Raw genomic sequence first — 19,861 nt, 5'->3', positions numbered from 1 at the left:
TTTTTTAGGATGACATTAAATTTTTTGTGTTAAAATTTTTTGTGAAATTAATTGAAAAATAAAACAAATTTTCAAAAATTCAAACAAACAGAGCCTTTATGATTATTATATGAAAGTTATGTGAAATCAAAGTAACAGCACTTCGTTGGTGTTATTAAACTTGAGGGGAAAGAAATAAGTAAGAGAAAGAAATAAAACATGTCTTTGCTTGATTTTTCTAATATACCTTTTAATTTTTACAGGTAGTTGCAGAAGCTTTAAAATCCTTCTCTCTGAAATGGAATTTGCAGCTTTAACTCCTCTGAAATGGGAAGTAGAGGTGTAATAAAAGAAAGGAAGAAAAATGGTTCAAAAAGGTAGAGGTGTAATAAAAGAAAGGAAGAAAAATGGTTCACAAAGAGACCAAAAGCTCCAAAAACTTGTTTTAAAGAAGGCAATAAGCTTCCAGAAGAAGATAGACGAACTGGCGGCAAAGTATGGTGTGGAGATGACCATTTCACATCTTTTTTTTTTTTTTTTTTGTATAAGTACACAAAGCTTGTTTGTAGCAGGTTAGAGCATTAAATAGAGTTGACAATTTCTTTTCATTGTTTGCCATGTTGATTTGTGAATTACTAAATTAATAGGGTAATGTTAGAAATATCAAATTTTTTATTAAATAAATGATTAAATATCTCACATAGGTGTGGGATTCATATTTTGTGGACTTCACATTCATGTGAGACATTTGATTATTTTTTTTGTAGAAAATTTGGGACCTATAATATTTTCCAAATGCCTATCAAATTTAAAAAATAAAATTATTAAAAATGAAAAAATAAAATTATGATTAAAATGGAAATTATTTTTATAATTTTATAAATAAAAACAAATTTATTTATATGTTATACTTTATTTTCCTATTCAAATTTCTAAAAAATTATATTTTAATATTAAAAATTATATTTCATAAATATATATATTTTTGGTACTATTTCATTTTTTTAATATAATTTTTTTTAGTATAAATATTGTTATACTATTATATTTTTATATTAAAAATTATTAAAATATTGAATTATTTTGATAGAAAGAATGGTTTAGTAAAAAAATGTGGAATAAATAAAATAAAAAATTCTTTCTTAGAAAAGATCATACCAATCAAGTAGAGTAAGTAAATTAAGTAGGATAATAGAGGGTAAAACAGTAAATCCCCTCGAATCTCAAGGGATTGTTTTTTTAATATCATCTCTCATGGGGGACTACTAATCCCATCGATGGAGGCCTATCATAGTCCTAAGGTATTGTGAATTTTCTTTCTAATTTTGCAAACAAACACAATATTAGTGAATCCAATATCCATTGTAATCCAATCTTATCTCCTACAACCAAAAACAAACAGATCCTATAGTCAGTAAGAGAGATTAGACTTCCAACTGACCATTCTGCAGACAATGAGAAAGATTAGACTTCCAATTCAACAGACTATGATATTCAAATAAATAGTTCAGGTAGTTAATTAGGCATGTTTCTGGAAAGTAGGCTACACATATGATTATTATGTTATAAGTGTGATTAACAAAAACAGAATACATATAGATTGTTTTTTGAGTTAAGTTGAGTATAATTGTTCATGTGTGCATTGTTAGTGAGGATATTATCCAAAAGTTCTCTCATCTCTCAAAATAAACAAGCCCTCGTTAACAATCACTTGTGAGAGATATTAGACTTCAGAGAAGAGAGTAAAATTGGGATAACTGCCACTGATCTGCTACTGTTGATCTGTTCGGGTATCCTCTGCCTATACTTTGTTGTTCTGTACCTTAGTGTATTGATCTGTTAGCTGTGGGGATATGCTGAACTGTTAATATGCTGATCTAATGCCCCAGCAGAGAGGTTTTCTAATCAATTGTCTTCAAGGGGTGTGCTATGTTGATTTTTGTGGTTGCTTCGCTTCTGTTTGCTTATTTCTGTTTTGCTCCGTATGTTGGTTACTCACCAACATAGAGCTTGGAGTTTGTGTTAGCAGATGATTTGGTGTCCATTTAGGTGCCAACCTAGTTGGGATCTGGATGTTTTACTGTGATACTTTTTACACCTTCCTCTTTATTGATGTACGTTCTCATACTATGTATGTTTTTCCATCAATAAAATTTTCTTTTTTTGCTGATAAAAACAAAAAAAAAAAAAACATAAATGAGGACATAGATTGGTGTTAGTAACTAGTGTGAAAAAGTGCAATTAACATAAAGGAGGACACAAATCGGTATTACTAACTAGTGTGAGAAATTAGACTTATAAGTGTAATTAACATAAAAGAGGACACAAATCGGCACCAGTAACTACTGAGCGAGATTAACGACAAACTAACAAAATTTTGTTTAACTAATCGTTTTCTGCGTAATGGTTTTCATGGAACACAAATCTTTCTTTTTTGTTTTTAATTTTTTTTAAATGTATTTTCAATACATTTTGTAATTTTAATTTCAATACTTAACAATTTCTCTAGGTAATTTGAACAATATTTGGCATAGTAATTTTTTTACCAAGTAAATCACATCTTCCTATTTAGCAAATAATTATAAAATAATAATTAATCTTCATCACATAGATAATTATATATTTTATAATTTATTCATTTTCAATACTAATTATTTTGTAATTGTTTTCTTTGTAATGGGTTGCATATTTTTGTTAAGTAAAATCGATAGAAAAATAGGTAGTTTAGTTATTAAATCATGAAAATTTATATATATTTTAAATATTTTGTGTATAGCTACATTGATTTTAATGATTAAAAGATTATTTTTTTCATCGATTTTACTTAAACGGAAGTAGTCTAACGGTTTATAATAAAAATAAATCAAAAAAATATAGTTTAAATTGACAAAATTCAAAAGTGAGGATTTATTTTGTTGAAAGGCATAAATTATGGATTTTTTTATATTTTTTTTATAACTATCCCAACAATTTAAAATGAAGGGAGCACAAGTTTTACTTAAATTATTACATAAAAATATCTTACATAAAATTAAATTTATAAACCTAATTAACTCAATATTTTTTATTAACCTATGAAAATTATTTACAAATATAAAGAGAATATCATATCGAATTACAGTAGATAATTATAATTTTCTACTACATATGTATTCTTTTTTTTCTTTTTTTTTTGGCTAGTCCAGGACATATATATTAGTTCAATTGATTATCTCCAATTTAGAGGAACCAATTCTATTTATTTATTTATTTTTGTATTTAATTCCCCAGCTTGTTTACTCAATTTTATTATTCTACACATTTAAAAAGGTGCATATATTTTTATAAAAAATTAAAAAATTATTAAAATAGCATATTCCTAAATGAGTCGTAAATAATATAATTACTACAAATAAATAATTTAGGATGCATGGTATGGTGTCTATTTCTATCATACAATATCTTTACGAAATCATTGGGTGTGATTAAATCTTTTTTAAATTATAAAAAAAAAATTCTCATCTTAAAAAAAAATTATAAACAAATTTATTCATAAGAATGATACAACAATACTATTAGTATGGTAAATAAATTCATTTTTAATGGTGTTTTATTTTAAAATCAAGCGTCCATGAACTATATTATTTTATATAAAGATTATATATATATATATATATATTTGCTTATATAACATTACTCATTAATTATATTGATTACTGATTTAGTTTTTTCAATTTGAAATGCCAAGCTATTTAATATAAACTAGACAATACCTCTATAATAAAGTATCTGCCTCAACGATAATGAGTTTTTTAAGTCAAAATTGTAATAAATAGGATAATATTAAAATAATTAGTAAAATTTGTATTAATACAAATTAGATATGGAGGACAAAATTTTATGCTGAATATAGAAAGGATAGAAAAACTAAAAATAAGCATAAGAAAATATGATAAAAATAATTTCTCTTTCTTAAAAAAATTATACACAATTACAATTTTGAAAAAATAAAGAATAAGCATAAGAGACCAAAATTAATTATACATTTATGCTTAATAGGTAATGTCATATATTATGAATAAATTTATTATTTGCATATTATTTTTATTTACCATCATTACCAAAGTAATGTTAAAATGTTAGTAAATTTGAGAATATGATATATTTTTGTTGTATTTACCTTCATAGATGGTATAAATTTTTTGAACTTTTTTAAATATATTTTTATAATATATAAAATATGTTAATCTTATTTATTTATAAATGGTCAAAAAATTACATATTAAATGTTCTTGGGATATTGTTTAATATTGATATTTTTTTAAAGAATAAATTAAAAATGGTGACAAGATTATTTTTTTTTTCCAAAAATAAGCAAAAAGTAATATTGGCTTGAGAATAAACTATTTTAATAATTTTTAAATTTTTTAGTTAAAATATAAGGTAACAAAATTTGTATGTTTGAAATAACTTTTTAATTTTTTATCAAAAAATATGTAAAAAAAATAGGAAAAAAAAGAAATACTAGTTAATTTTTTAGTTTAATTTTTTGATTTTATTTTTAACTTTTTGACTGATTTTTGATATTCTTAAATCAACCCTAAATAAAAAATATTTTTGTATTTATTTTCTATATAAATATAATAATGCTACATTGAATTATATTATAGAAGACACAAAATAAAGAAAATATCAAAAAATAAAATGTGCACACATTACCTGTATACCATTATACACACTTCCCAATTATCTCGAGTCATGTGCAGAGCTCATAAGACCATTATTTTTAAATGAGAAATGTTCTGTATCTCAAATATTTTTTTAAATATTTTACCAAACCTTTCATATGGGGTGTGATTCACACAAATTCACATGTGTGTGAGTCCTACACCCATATAAGAAGTTTTGTAGAATATTTAGGATCCCTAACATAACTCTTTTTAAATAAAATCTTTCTTTTTTTTAAAAAAAAATCACAATATAAAATTAAAAAATAAAATATATTAAAAAATACTTAATAGATTAGTGCTATAAATAAAAATTTTATGCATAATTTTATTCGATAAATATTATTGTTCCCATGGCACTTGTTAATATTGAGAAAGTGTAAAAAAAATATAGTTTCAAAAATATAAAAAGTGTATTAAATTAAAAATATATATTAAATTTAATAATAATTTTTTCAGAATTAACATATTTTTTTATCCTTATTATTCCTTAGCAAGTGTCTCATTCACTTAAAAATAAAAACCTATTGAAGATGCATTTATTTATAATAATGATATTATCACAAAATTTATATATATAATTTTATGCATGAATAGAATTTTTTAATTAATATTTTATTTTTTATTCACATTATCTTATTTTGTAGGTAAAAAATATCATAGAAATAAAAAATAAAAGATTTAATAAAAAAATTGATTTATTTTCTAAATTTGGTGATATGTGAGGAAGATGATTGGTTAATAATTAAAAAATATTTAATTATTGACTAATCATCTTTTAAATATATATAAAAAAATATATAATTGAAAAATGTTATAAACTCTAGAAAATTTAAATTTTCTACTAAAATTCTCACGTACATGAGTGTAAGACTCACAAAAATTTACACCACACAAATTCACTTGTATAGATCCTATATTCATATAAGAATTTTAATAAAAAATTTAATAAATTATTTAAAATTTCTAACATAACTCTATCTAATTTTTAATTATGAATAACTATAACATATATATATATATATATATATATATATTATGTATACATCCATTCCCTCTTATTATAATTGTAATTTATACACACTGTCCCAGTCCAGCTATCTCGAGCATGTGATGCTGGACCATATCTCTGGAGACTCTATTTACAATCTTCATCTCACATTTGAAAACTTCTCTTACAGAGAAAAAAGAAAAAAAGAATGAAGTCTCATTCTCATCTCTCTCTATCATGTCTCTCTCAGCTCCTTTTCTCATCTATCAGTTCTCCGGCGAAAGGCTTGCGATGACGGAGCAGAGGCTTGCGACCTCCAATCCAACTACAAAGGCTTGCGACCTCCGGCGAAAAGGCTTGCGACCTCCGGCTACCATTGGTCGACTGTAAGTTTCTCTACCCTTCTTCTTTCTCCTCTCCTCTCATGTCAGCCGTGTCCGAGGAAATCATGCCGAATCCGACACATATCTCACACCCGCACCCGTGTCGCGTCGTGTCGACACGGGTACTCTGCCCTAAACCGGCGAGTCAATGTAACACAGTGTGGCAGAGCCAAGTTGGTCTGGTTTTGGCCTCCTGTTTGTCTGGTTCGGGCTGATGCTGTTAGGCCTGGTGGTGTGGCCTGCTAATGCTTGACTGCTGATTTCAAGAGGGCTGGAAGATGGGCTGCTCTGTGTAGGAGGTGGTTGGAGCCTAGTGTTGTGAAGGCCTCAAATAAACTGCTGCTGCAATTTAGCTACATGTAATGTGTTGAATGGATGCTATGATACTTGGGTGCTGCTCTTAAATGGATGCTTTGTGATGAATGGGTGGGAATTGGTTTGGAGCTTTTTGTCAACTGCTGCTGCATGTTTTTTTTTTTCCTTCTAGTTTGTGATGTTCTTCAGACAGAGCATCTCTGTTTTTGCAGTAGTGATGGAGGCACCGTTTGTAGGTCTGCAGTGTTGTTGTGATGCCGTTTTCAATACCTCATGAGGCTTTGTGATGGAAGGGTGTGATTTGATCTGCTCCTGCATGTCTATTGTAGAAACTAGGAGGTTGGAGCATGTCTATCTGCTGCTGTTTTTGGAATTTAATTATGTAGAGAGGAAATTGTTCTGCTATTGCATGTCTTTCTGCTGCTGCTGTCAATTAGGTGTTTTTTTGTGCTGTTGGTTTCTCACCAACTAGGAGGTTGGAGCTTTTTCTAGCTCCAAGCTCCTCTTTATTGATGTTTGCCTATCATATGTAATTTATATGCAGTTCATCAATAAAGTTTTATTTTGTCGATAAAAAAAAAAAATATGAATCAAACCCAGATATTAGTGGGGAAAAACAATGCCATTTCATTTTTACTTTGAGAGGTAAATGGTGTAACGTTAATATCATAATTTCAAATAGTTAAGGCATGATGAATGAGTTGGAACCATACAAGAATCAGTTGTTCATAGAATTATCAGGGTTTTGTTTGTTCAGTTCAAGTCTTATCACTACAAGAAAAAGCATTTTTGCCGACCACTTTTAGCTACCAAAACTAATTTAGTGGCCAAAAGTCACGGAATTGGCTACCAAAAATAATATTAGTCGGCAAAAGTCAACTTTTTAGCTACTAATTTTTTTTAGTAGGGGAATGTTGATTATTGGCTACTAAAAAAAATTTAGTAGCTAAAGATATTACAATTGGCGACTAAAACAATTTTTAGTAGCTAAACATATGACAATTGGCGACTAAATAAAAATTTAGTAGCCGTAGAGGTACCTTTAGCTACTAAATTGTTTGGTAGCCAAATGAAAATAAAAAAATTAATTTTTAATCTTTCCCGACCAAACTTTTGGTCGCCAAATGTCAAGTTTCGGCGACAAAATTTCTTTTAGTCGCCAAAGACCTACCTTTAGCTACTAAATTATTTGGTAGCCGAATGAAAATAAAAAAATTAATTTTTAATCTTTGCCGACCAAATTTTTGGTCGGCAAATGTTAACTTTCGGCGACAAAATTCCTTTTAGTCGCCAAAGACCTACCTTTAGCTACTAAATTATTTGGTAGCCGAATGAAAATAAAAAAATTAATTTTTAATCTTTGCCGACCAAATTTTTGGTCGGCAAATGTTAACTTTCGGCGACAAAATTCCTTTTAGTCGCCAAAGACCTACCTTTAGCTACTAAATTATTTGGTAGCCGAATGAAAATAAAAAAATTAACAAAATAGTTATTTTATTTTATTAATAACAATACCATTAGTCTCCACTTGAAAATTTGACTAAACAAAATAGTTATTTTTATTTTTATTTTTAGGTTGTACACCCACCATCCAAAATTATTAATATCTTATTTTATTTTTTATTATCTCAAAATATTAATTTCAAAAAAAAATTAATTATTAAAATAATATGAATTTCTTATTTTGTCCTTTTTTTAAATCCATTAATAATACAAAAAGTACAATTATGACAATTGATATTTCTACAAAAATATACTATCAAAAGGTAATTTTGAAAAATTAATATTTTGAAAATGTAATAATTGTATTATAAAAAGAAATTAAATTCTGAAAATAGACTATTATTTTTAGATGGAAGAAGTTGTCGGCTTTCATTTGATGGGTTGAACACATCTTTTAATAATTGGGCCCTCACGCGAAAGGTATGCTAAAATGGGCAACTTGTTATTGGCTGTTTGTCGATAGTTTTACATTGCAAAAATTTAAAGGCATAGTTACAGGTCAGTCTGATGAATTTAATTTTTAATAATAAATTTATTATATTTAAAAAGTACAATTAAACTATTTATACTTTTTACATCATCATATTTCAATAACACTAATAAATTAAGAATAAATCAAAATTCACAAATAAAAGACAAAATATCCCAATTATTTATCATGTTAATAAATTTTTCAATATTATTACCAGTACTAATGAAATAATCATTTTACAGACACAAAACATATATTTAAAAAGTTTTAAAAAAATTTCATTATCAAAACGAGGGCTAAGTGTGTAAAAAAAATTCACTCATGACTTATGAATAAATAAATCTGATTTGTAAGACTTATTTTTAAATTTATACTTTCTAAATATTTCCAGATTTTGTAATTTTTTTTTTCACAAACTGAGTCATAAAACTCTAATAAATTAAAAAGTATAAACAATAAATAAAATTAAAAAATATTAATTTAACAAGCCTGATCTATTTTTCATTGACTCGAAAAAAATTAGCAGCAAATATTCGCTTTATGTCTCTCTCTTTTTGTCTATCTCTCGCTCATCTTTTGTTTCTCTCTCTTTTTCTATCTCTTCATCTCTCTCTCTCTCTTTCTCTCTCTATCTCTTTTTCTGTCTATCTCTCTCTCCCTGTCTCTCTCTCACTCATCACTCTTCTCTATCTCTCTCTGTGTACTTGTCTATTTGTCTATTTCTCTCTTACTATGTTCGTCTTGCTCACTCTCTTACTCCCATTTTCTCTATTTATCGAGCTCCTTCTTGATTTATCGATCCACTATAAGAAAATACACTTTTAGCAACCACTTTGTCTATCTCTCTCTCTCGCTCATCACTCTATCTATGTCTCTGTCTCTCTCTCTCTCTCTATCTCTCTTCTTTATCTGTCTCTCACAAAATTAAAATATTTTTAAAATATTTAAATATTTAAAATATTTAAAAAATTGATTTGAATTAAGTTTTGAAAAGAGTTTTGAATTATCTGTCTTCTTTATTTATTGAGCTCCCTTTCGATTTATCGATCCACTACAAAAAATGCACTTTTAGCGACCACTTTGTCTCTTTCTCGCTCATCACTCTGTCTCTTTCTCTCTATCTCTTTTCTCTATTCGTCTCTCACTCATCTCTCTCTCTCACCACCCATCTTCTCTACCATATTTACCACTACTGCAAATGCCATTCAACTACCACCACTCATATTTTTCTCTCTTTCACTCATCACTCTTCTTTCTCTGTCTGTTTGTCTATCTGTCTGTGTGTCTTTCGTTCATCTTTCTTCTCTTTATCTCTCTCATTTGTCTTCTCTCTATGTCTCTATTTTTCTGTTCTCTCTCTCGTTCATCTCTTTTCATTCTTTTTCTATATATCTCTCTCATCGCTTGTTTCTCTCTATTTTTCTATATGTTTCTCTCTATCTCATTCTCTCTCTGTCTCTCTGTCTGTCTCTCTCTCTATATCTCTTTCTCTCTTTATCTCTCTCTCACTTATCACTATTCTCTCTTTCTTTCTCTCTCTGTCTCTGTTTGTCTGAATAATAAATTATTTAAATCCACTTGACACATGATTTCTTTATCTGTCTTTATCTATGAGAAAATATACATATTGCATGTTCTAAAATTCTAAAAAATTGATTAGTGCCCAGTTAGTCATGCAGTAGTCCCAAAAAAAAAAAAAAAACACGGGTTGAGTTGGCTCATAATTTTTTTTAAAAAAAATTTTCCTTCTTTTTTTTTTTAATTTTCTTTCTTTCTTTTCTTTCTTATTTTATATATATATATATATATATATATAATATAAGAATATAAGAAAATATAAGAATATAAAATTTTAAAATATATTATTATATTTTTCAGTACATAAAATATTAGAATAAATATTTAAGATAATTTAATTTTTGCCTTTTTTTAATTTATAATTTTATTACTTATATTTTTATTTAAAAATAATTTTAATATATTTGTTACTTTTATTTTAATTTTTTAAATTGTTGTTATTTTACATTTACCGACTAAATATTAGTCGGCATTGTAATTACAAAATTTAAAAATTTTGCTTCATATCGGAGGGAAATTTCGGAGGGAACTTTATTACTTCTTTATTTTCGCTCTCTTTCTCACTCTCTCACGCCTCTGCCCTCCTCCAGCTCTCTCTCTCTCGCCTTTGCCTCCGTCGGCGTCAGGTACGGGAGCATCACCGCCATCACGCCTCTGCCCTCCTCCAACTCTCTCTCTCTCTCTCTCTCTCTCTCTCTTTCTGATAGCAGCTCTGTTCTTGACAGTGGCGAGCTCGGATGCCCCTTTCATCGTCGCCCACAAGAAGGCCACTCTCACCAGGCTCAAGTCCGGTGTCGAATGTGTCTTCGCTATAACTATAGCTCAATTTGTGAGTGTTTTTCCCCAATTTTTAAGGTTTTAAATTTAGGGATTTTGCTCAATTTGTGCTGTTCAATTTTTTAAATTTCGAAAATGAGTAGCAGTGTTGTAAAATGCTTACGTCAATACTATGAAGAATATTCTGTTTTGGTTTCTCTCTTAGCTTGCTCCACACTTTGGTGTGAATGTTTATAAATGATGAGATTTTTTATTTTTTTGGGCGGATGCAGATCATTTCGTGTTTGTAGATATGTTTTTAACTGCTGGACATGTACTCGGTGTTGCCCACACATTCAGAAATTTGGCATGGTTAGTTGGTATTGCTTGATTTTTCCTTTTTAGCCATAGTTTTAGGTTCGCTACCATGAGTTTTGTGCAAGTGTGCTGTCACTCTGTTCACATTGGGAAGCAAAATACGTGCTTCATTGATTTATATATGCTGTCTAGGGTTGTTCATGGGTTGAGTTCACCATTGTTCTACTACCCAAACTGACTATTTGGGTTACATACCTGGTCACTTGATTTCAGCGTTCTTGGTTTGTTGTGCCTATCTGTGATGATGGTGGTGGTTGTGGTGGATGTAGAGAAGCGAGTCTTAAGTAGAGATATGGCTTTGCCTTTGTGTTAAGGTTTTGATTTGGTGTGAGTGTACCATATATAATTGCAAAACACCTAAATTTGATGGCAGTTTTATGTTTTTAGAAGGCAAATGAAACAAAGAAAGCCCCTTATGATAATGAGAGACTCATATTTATTATCTGATTATTTATCTTGGACAATGGTATCCTTGTTTGGTTAGACAATAATAATAATCTATGCTCACCATGCTAGCCCTTAAAGTTTTTTGCCCACCAAGTGTTTGATTCTATGCTCAAGTGACAAATTTATCAAACCACTGCATAATTAGCCAAGCCCCATCGAACATGGTCATAAAAAATTGGGATATAATCTCACAGAGAATATTAAAATTGATTTTTTTTTTTACATTATGTATTTAAACTAGTAATGTATTAATTTTACCACCTTTTTCATCACTTAAAAGAAGTCAGCTTTACAGGTTGGGAGAAACAGCAAAACTTTGCTGCCAAATCTGAGGTATGTATGTGTATATATGTATATATGTTTGTTTGATGAGATATATTGTGGTTAGCTTCCCTTTCTGGACAGTAATAATGTGTTATGTGTTTTTATTTTATTTTCTTAACAATCCTAGGAGGGGAATAGGGGAAGGGGGTACTGCATCATTCAGTTGTCAGACTTGAACCCGAGCATCACATCTGATAGAGGAGTGTCTCATCCACCGGGCCCAACCCTTGGTGTCTTGTATTTTGTTCTTATTGTAGGGACAAAGAGGTGGTGGTGGTGGTGGTGGTGGGGTTGGGATTTGATCTTTTTAGCAAGTTTTTAATTGTCTAGTTGGTACCTATGTCAAATTATGGCACAATCACAGTACTGCTTTATGTTCTGGTAGATGAAAATGGACTTATAAATAACTACAATTGGAACTGAAAATCTTCCTCTTCCAGATGCATCTGACTGAAAATTCACAGCCAGTTTGGGTTGATTTCATGCCAACAGTCGATCACAGCACAAAACAAGAAGCAGAACAAAATTCTACGTTCCAATTGAAATCTGGAGTTATTTCAGATGATTGGGAGTGAGTAAATTTTCTTCTTCTTCTTCTTTGTATTTTTTTAAAATTAATTAATTTTTTTTCTAGAGTGGGATCATATATTTGTGGAAGACATTAGTTGAATTACCTTATGACAGAAACTTTGTTCAGTTGAATCTCCACTAACAAGACATTGATTTTGCCGCGTCACCACCAGGAAACTTTATTTCTGCACAAAAAATGGATCACTGTTAGAACTAGTCGGGATAAGACTTGCATTAGTACAATAAAACGCCATTGCGGCTAATTTTAGCCCTTAAATTCTGGTTCTGCAGATACAATACATTTAGTTTTTTTTCTTTTTTTTTTTTCTTTTTTTGAAAGAAGAAACTTGGATATTCACTTGGATGTTTTGTTTTGCAAATCATGGTCGACCTCCCGGTGCAAATGTTGCAGCAATAGCTGATGCTGCTACTGTTAGACCAGAAGTAATTTTCACCCTAAGGTGTGACCTCTCTCCCTTTTCTAATTTCCAGTACCTCCTAGTTTTATTTATTTATTAGTGTTTAGTCACCCACTCATGGTAAAGCAACATCTCTACACATGGGATAAGACTGTACATTTGATTCTTCCCAAATCCTGCAATGATGGGAAGCTTATGCACTAAAACTGTGATTTTTTAGTGTATAATCACTCACTGAAGGACATAAATAAATGAGTAAATTACACTTTTAGCCCTTGCAGTTCGACTCAAATTTTACTTAAGTATTATTTCAAATTTGAACAATTTGATCTCTACACTTTGAGTCTAGTTTTAATTTGGTCTTTCCGTTCAAGTCGGAAGTTATTGAGACACGTGTCTATCTCCTGATGGGTACATGCAGAAACAATTAATGAAATTTGGACCATATGACCTAAATTGAAATTGAACTTAAAGTGCAGGGACAAAGTGAAACAATAGGGACCAAGTGAAATTTGGATCGAATTATATAGGTGAAAAGCGTAATTTACACTAAATAAATTTGGAGATGTTATGTTTTGGAATATTACTATAGACAACATGTCCAGTGTCATTTATGAATCAAAGTGCACTTTTGCTCTCTTCAATTTGCAAGTTTATGGTGACAGCACCATATAATCCAAGCATGAAACTATTTTGTTGCAGTTCAATTGGGGATCTTAAAGTTCTTCATATTATATTTGGTCTTTAAAGGTCATGACTTGGAGCGATGGCAAGTGGTATCTATTTCTAGCTTTGTGCACGGTTTGAGTCATGACAATCAGTCACTCCAAAAAAAATAAATAATAATGGGAAAGATTGTCAACCTATTATCTCTTCTAGACCATGTTGTGTCTGCCTTATAGCTATTACAAGTGCTACATGTTTCTAGCGTTGTGCATGGTTTGAGTCATGGGGATCAGTCTCTCCACGAAATAAAAATAAAAAATAAAAAAAAATAAAGGGAAAGACAGTCTATATACTATCTCTTCTAGACCATGTTGTATTTGCCTTGTGCACTGGTAGAAACTTTTTCTTTTTTTTCTTTTCTTTTTTATTTTTTTCATATCTTTGATGTTTATGTGTTCTCTTGATGAAAATTGGTTACTTATTGTGATCATCATATGATATATGCAGGGTGGTAATTTGGTAGAGAGAAGGCTACACCAAAGGAAGTGGAAATGCATAGTCCATGGAAGTCTAGAATATCATCACTTGTCTTCTATCACATCAGTTTCCCAAGATGAATTCAATGAAAAAACCTCCTCTTTGTTTCTTACAACAGCTTCTGGATCTGTTTTGGAATATAGAGTTCGTTGTCAGTGTCAACAAGTACCTTGAAGCGCGGAGCCAGAAGCTCTCTACAGATTGCTACTTGTTGATACTTCATGGATTTTCTTTTATGCTTGCTGACATTTGATGTAGAATTTTGTGTACAAAGGATATCTATTTTGTATGATTATATGTTTGTATGGAATTATTATTTTGGGTTGGATTATATTTGATTTGTATAGAATTTGATGTTAAAACACCAAATTTTTGTATGGTTGAAACGAAATAGAAATATGTATTATTTTGTTTATATACAGGGTGCAGGTTGCACGAAATAAATACAGGTTGTGGATAAATAAATTATAATAAAAAAAACACTAAATAAAGTTTTTGGCAAGTAAATGTTTAGCAGCCAAAAAAGAAAAAGTGAATTTGTTAGTGACTAACCAATTGGTAGTCAAAAAGGAAATCAATGTTTTTAGCCACTAAATATTTGGTAGCTAGAAAGAATCCAAAGATTTTTGGTGACTAAAAATTTAGTAGTCAAAACTATATAAGACTTTAGGTGACTAAATAGTTTAGTAGCAAAAAATAAATGAAAACTTTCGGCGACCAAATGGTTAGTAGCAAAAAATAAAATTTAATGAAAAATAATTTTTTTGGCTACTAAATTCTTTAGTCCCTAAATGTAGTAATGTTAGGACTAAAACTTATCTACGACTAAAATTTTTTGTCGCTAAAAATCAAATTAATTTTATTTGAACACTTTTGGCGACTAAATATTTAGTCGCCAAATATCACCTTTCCCGACTAACCAGACTTTAGTAGCCAAATGTTCAGTTTTGGCGACTAATATTTTAGTCGCCAAAAGATAACCTTTGCCGACTAACCAGACTTTAGTAGCCAAAACGTTCACTTTCAGCGACCAAAAATAGTTTAGTCGCCAATACTATCGCCGACAGAGCATAGGCGACGACTTTGGCGACCAAAAAAATTAGTCGCTAATTTGTTTTGGCGACCAAAAATAGGGCTTTTGGCGACCAATAGTTTGGTCGCCAAAAGTGTCATTTCCTGTAGTGTATATATAATATATATATATATATATATATATATGGAAGAGGTAGTTAATGAATGTGATTAGGGGGAGGTGAGAGAAGTTCGGTTTTGTTTGTTCAGTTCAAGTCTTTTCGTAGTTAAGGCATATGAAAAGTTAGGTTTACCTGAGCAATGGGTGGTGAGAGAAACCCAAACATTTCAAGCCCATTAATGCTTTCTGAAGGCTGTACGGGTGGCAGTCCCTGCTTTCCTATATTGCTCTGCCTTTCGATTTCTTGATTTAGCCTTTCCAACACCATTTCCCATCACTTCTCTGCTGAAACATTTACAAATCTCTCACTTGGACACTCCTCTAAGGAAACGGGAATGGATCGTCGGTCGCCCTTCCCCGTCGCCCTTTCCTGTCGCTCCCAAAATGACGTTGTTTTGGGGGCGAATTTTCAAAAAAGAAAAACGCAGAAGTGGGAGGAAGGAGAGGAAGAGGGAGGGAGGAGGAGGAGGAGGAGGGGAAGGGCCGGACTGGAGGGGGCCATAAATACAGGGGAGGAGGACGAGGAGGTGGAGATGGGTCGGAGGCGGAGGCGACGGCGGTCGCAGGTGCTGCGACAAGGTGGAGCTGCTGCGACCTGCGACGGCGGCGAGGGACGAGGACGGCGAGCTCACAGCCTCCTCCTCCTCCTCCCTCCTTCCTCCCTCTCCCTCTTCCTCTCCTTCCTCCCTCTTCTCTACGTTTTTTATTTTGAAAATTTGCCCCCAAAACGACGTCGTTTTGGGGGCGACAGGGGAAGGCGACGGGTGATTCGGATTCCTAAGGAAACCTGTAATATCATAAAATAAGAGAAAAGTCAAAACATCATATAGGAAAAAAATATATACATATATATAATGATAAATTCACACATATTTTGGAGTGCTTGGATGAGTAAAATGAATGGCGCTTAATTATTTCAAGGTCCAAATTTATTAGCATGTAGAGCCAACCAATGATGTTCACCATGGTCTAGGAAATTTTTATAAAAAAGAAAGCTGATGTCTTCTGTTAATGAAGCTTTTCCACGCATTAAGCATTATACAAAATAAAAAATAAAATCCATTAAATAACAAAATAATTTTTGCAAACAGAGATTTCTGACTGTAAATCGGAAATTTAAAAAGAATTACAAAATAAATTACCTTGAACAAAGGCCCAAGGAGCCCACCATCTTGTATTTCTGATATATAGCTACTCATTTTGTTTGGATTGAGCACATCAAAGAACTTAACCAAGCTTCTGAATCCTGCAAAGTTGAGCAAAGATTGCAGACCAAATAATTAGAAATTTTGATGCCAAATTTTTTTTTTTTTTTTTAAAAGTCTCTGAAAATACCTCTAACTCATGAAACCTTGAGAAACATAATAAAATTGTTCAAGCAACATATAGACCTGATATAAATATAAATTAGAACTGAATTCACTGTCGTGGATATCCCTTTTGGCTAGTAAGGCCTTCTTGAGTGTTATGCGATGCATAGGTTTTGTTTGGCCTTCTACAGTTGATGTCTTATTCAAGCAAGTCATGGCTACCAACATCAATGTTTCTATCAGTAGTTGAGCCATTACCAATGTAATTTGCATGAACAAATCTTGTCAGTGTTTAAAAAGGAAATCACACTCCCTTCAAAAAAAGTGGTAACACAAGTATTAAAATTGATTTTGCAACTGTCAGTTTTTCTTAATAATTGATATTTCTTAACATAAGGAAATCACAGATGTGTCCCCATACCTATACCCAAAAATGTTATTTGGAGTTTCGTTGTACGCACTTGTTTTCCTACTAGGGTTTGTTGGGGGACTCTATATGAGGCCTTTCTGTTATCAATGTCAATTAATGTCAGGATTTTTTTTTTTTTTTTCTTTGCTTTCTGATTTTTTTTTTTTTTTTTTTCCTTAGTTTGTAAATTCTTTTTGTTTTTTTGGTCATGAGTTTGACAATTAACAAATAATTTGACTCATTTTAGTAACCACTGGTAGTAGTGAAAACATGCAAAGGATATGTCTGTGGTTGCAATGAAAATATCAAATGGTGAAAAAAGATCAGAGGTTTTTCTGATGGCGTAAACATAAATGCTCTCTATAATTTGATGATTATAGGAATATTGATTAAGCATATGTTCTTTAAATCATAACTCTTTTAATTTGCATGCATCATTATACCAAATATGTGAATGATAGGACCCCGCCGTAGGGGGTGCCAGTTTCCTGATGGAAATGGCTATATATTATGTTATATTGCCTGATTTTTACTTGCTTGTGAGAGACAGACAGCAGATCCAAAGTTAGATTTCTTATAAATTAAGTTTGAAGTGGAGAACTGCATTTTTACTCCCCTTCTTTTTAGCTGGACCCACAGCCAAATTGCATTTTTCAACTTTCAAAATCTTTTATCTGTCATTACGAAATCTAGGATATAAGATTTGGTTGTTATGCTTTTCACTCTTTAGTTAGGGATTCTTTAGAGTTCCCACATAATCCACATGAGCAGTTGTGCATCCTAAATGGTTAACATTTTATCTGATAATGAGTCATGCAAGAAATCATGAGAAATGTTAGAGATCATGAAAATTTTGTCATGAAAAGGATCATGAAAAATTTGTGACCTTTAGATTACCTTGATTAGTGTGTGGTGCTTTATTGTAAGTGTAATCCAAAGGTCACAAATCTTTCATGACCATTTTCATGAAAGACTTTTCATGATACCTAGCATTGCTGAGAAATCATTAATTAGCTGAATTTGTTGGTTGATAGTACTTTTATTCTTTTATAATAATTAGCTCAGTGCCTACTCTTGTTTTAACGTACATTTGCAAGTATTTCAGACTCGGAACATTCTCCCAATACCACACTGACGCTTCAAATTTTGAGAGACCAATATCCACAGCAAAAACGACCATAATGCAGGGTCTGCTATTCAAGCCTTGCTTTGCTGTCAAGTGTTTGTTGCACTTCTATACAACATTGGGAACGTATACTGTGTTTGTTAATAGGTTGATGTTTTTCCCCTCACTAGACAACTCTGTCAATATCATAGATCTGTCTCATCATAGGTGTTCATAGCTTTTCTCATTGCCCTGGCCCATATTTTTAATGTGTTCCTCTTGCCATGGTTTCCTTTTAGCATTCCCAACTTGAATGACGTTTCTACACTTCTTGTTCTCCGTCCTTGACAATAATATTCTGATTTTTTTTTTTTTTTTTTTGGATAACTCGGTATCCAGCCCATTGGACTGAATTCTTATAGCATCGTAGATGAAGCACTAATGTTGGACTAGCTTAAATATCTCTTATTATTGTGTTTTCTTTATTACAGGTTCGGGGCAGTTCTAAAGCTGGTTCCCAGTACAGTTCTGCAATGGCACGTCAAGGTCCTTATGACATGCAATGGACTCGTGTACATAGATAAGCGCTCAATGGACACCAGAATAGCATGAATTCAAAATTATATTTCGCAGTAAGGTCTCGAAAGAGCCTTTTTAACGTTATTTGCATTGACTTGGGAACAATCCTGCTAATAAGATTGAATCTTTTCATACTGAAAGATTCCATGAAGTCCATATTTTTGAAATGCAAATTTCTCCCATCTCTGAAAATTTGATAACCATGATGTCTATGCCCTTAAGTCAATACTGAGGTGAAAACATGGCTTTTGTCTCTCTTTTTTCTAGTTTTCTTTTTGTACAAGTGTTTAGGATCTGTTTTGATTGGTTTCCCGGCATTACTTCGTTTGGTGTGAAGACTTATATATTTTGAAAGGTTTACCAATATCCAATTTTGCTGTACAAACCGAACTTCTAGCTTCGTTTCATTTTATGAAAATGTTATGATAAACATGTGGATGTGGGTTAATCAGTCATCTAATCCTTTAGTCAATGCTTTGAATCCATTATGTGAACAGCACGAGAAGAGATTGCCATTTTACTTTTGATGATCCATTTGCATTTATCAAAAATTTGACTTGTGGTTTCATCGCACCCCTTTGCTACTACAATGTTCTTTGAAGTGCAACTCCTCCATTGTATTTTTTGGGTGTTTTCAAATATAATTTAATAATTGTGAGTATTCTATCTCATCATGGTGTTCAATTTTTAATGATTTTTTCTTAATATTTTTTTTATTTTTTATTTTTTGGTTTCTTTTTGTGGATGCAACTCTTTTGAATACGTGATGATATCTTCGCATATCAATATTGCAGCTTACAATCTTATTTATTTATTTATTTTTTGAAATAAATATCAAATATTTTATATTTTCTGTAAGTTTAAAATTATTATATTGTAAATGATAAAAAATTTTTTTGTTGTGTGCAGATGCAACCCCCTTTTGAGTACATGATGATATCTTCACATATCAATATTGGAGCTTGCTATTGAAATTAAAACAAGGTATAATATATATGTTTTTTAATTTGTGTTGTCGATACTTTTGTTTTGTTTTAGATACAAAAATTTGAGTTCTTGAATATCAAAAATTATTAGTATTGTTGGAGGATATTTTATATATTTTTGTAAAGAATATTTGGTTGACAATTGTTACAAGATACATATACATTATTCTTCTTATGATTTTGTGAATGTGAATGTAGATGTAAATGTGTGTGGAAGTGGATGTATCTTATTTTAGAAAATATTAATAATTTGTAC

General features: G+C 30.8%; 1 long non-coding RNA gene across 1 annotated transcript; it reads left to right on the top strand.

The window, feature by feature from the left end:
• Positions 1 to 10,525: 10,525 nt before the first annotated feature.
• On the top strand, positions 10,526 to 12,916 carry LOC145799035 (uncharacterized). Its single transcript, XR_014341026.1, has 4 exons — positions 10,526 to 10,756; positions 10,977 to 11,055; positions 11,804 to 11,841; positions 12,273 to 12,916. It is a non-coding gene; the product is annotated as an uncharacterized LOC145799035 (long non-coding RNA).
• The last annotated feature ends 6,945 nt before the right edge of the window (positions 12,917 to 19,861 follow it).

The sequence above is a fragment of the Camellia sinensis genome, chromosome 9, assembly GCF_055761805.1.
Source record: "Camellia sinensis isolate YWXY chromosome 9, ASM5576180v1, whole genome shotgun sequence".
Taxonomy (NCBI): domain Eukaryota; kingdom Viridiplantae; phylum Streptophyta; class Magnoliopsida; order Ericales; family Theaceae; genus Camellia; species Camellia sinensis.
Note: the sequence above shows the minus strand (reverse complement) of the source record. Positions and strands in the feature narration are given on the sequence as shown.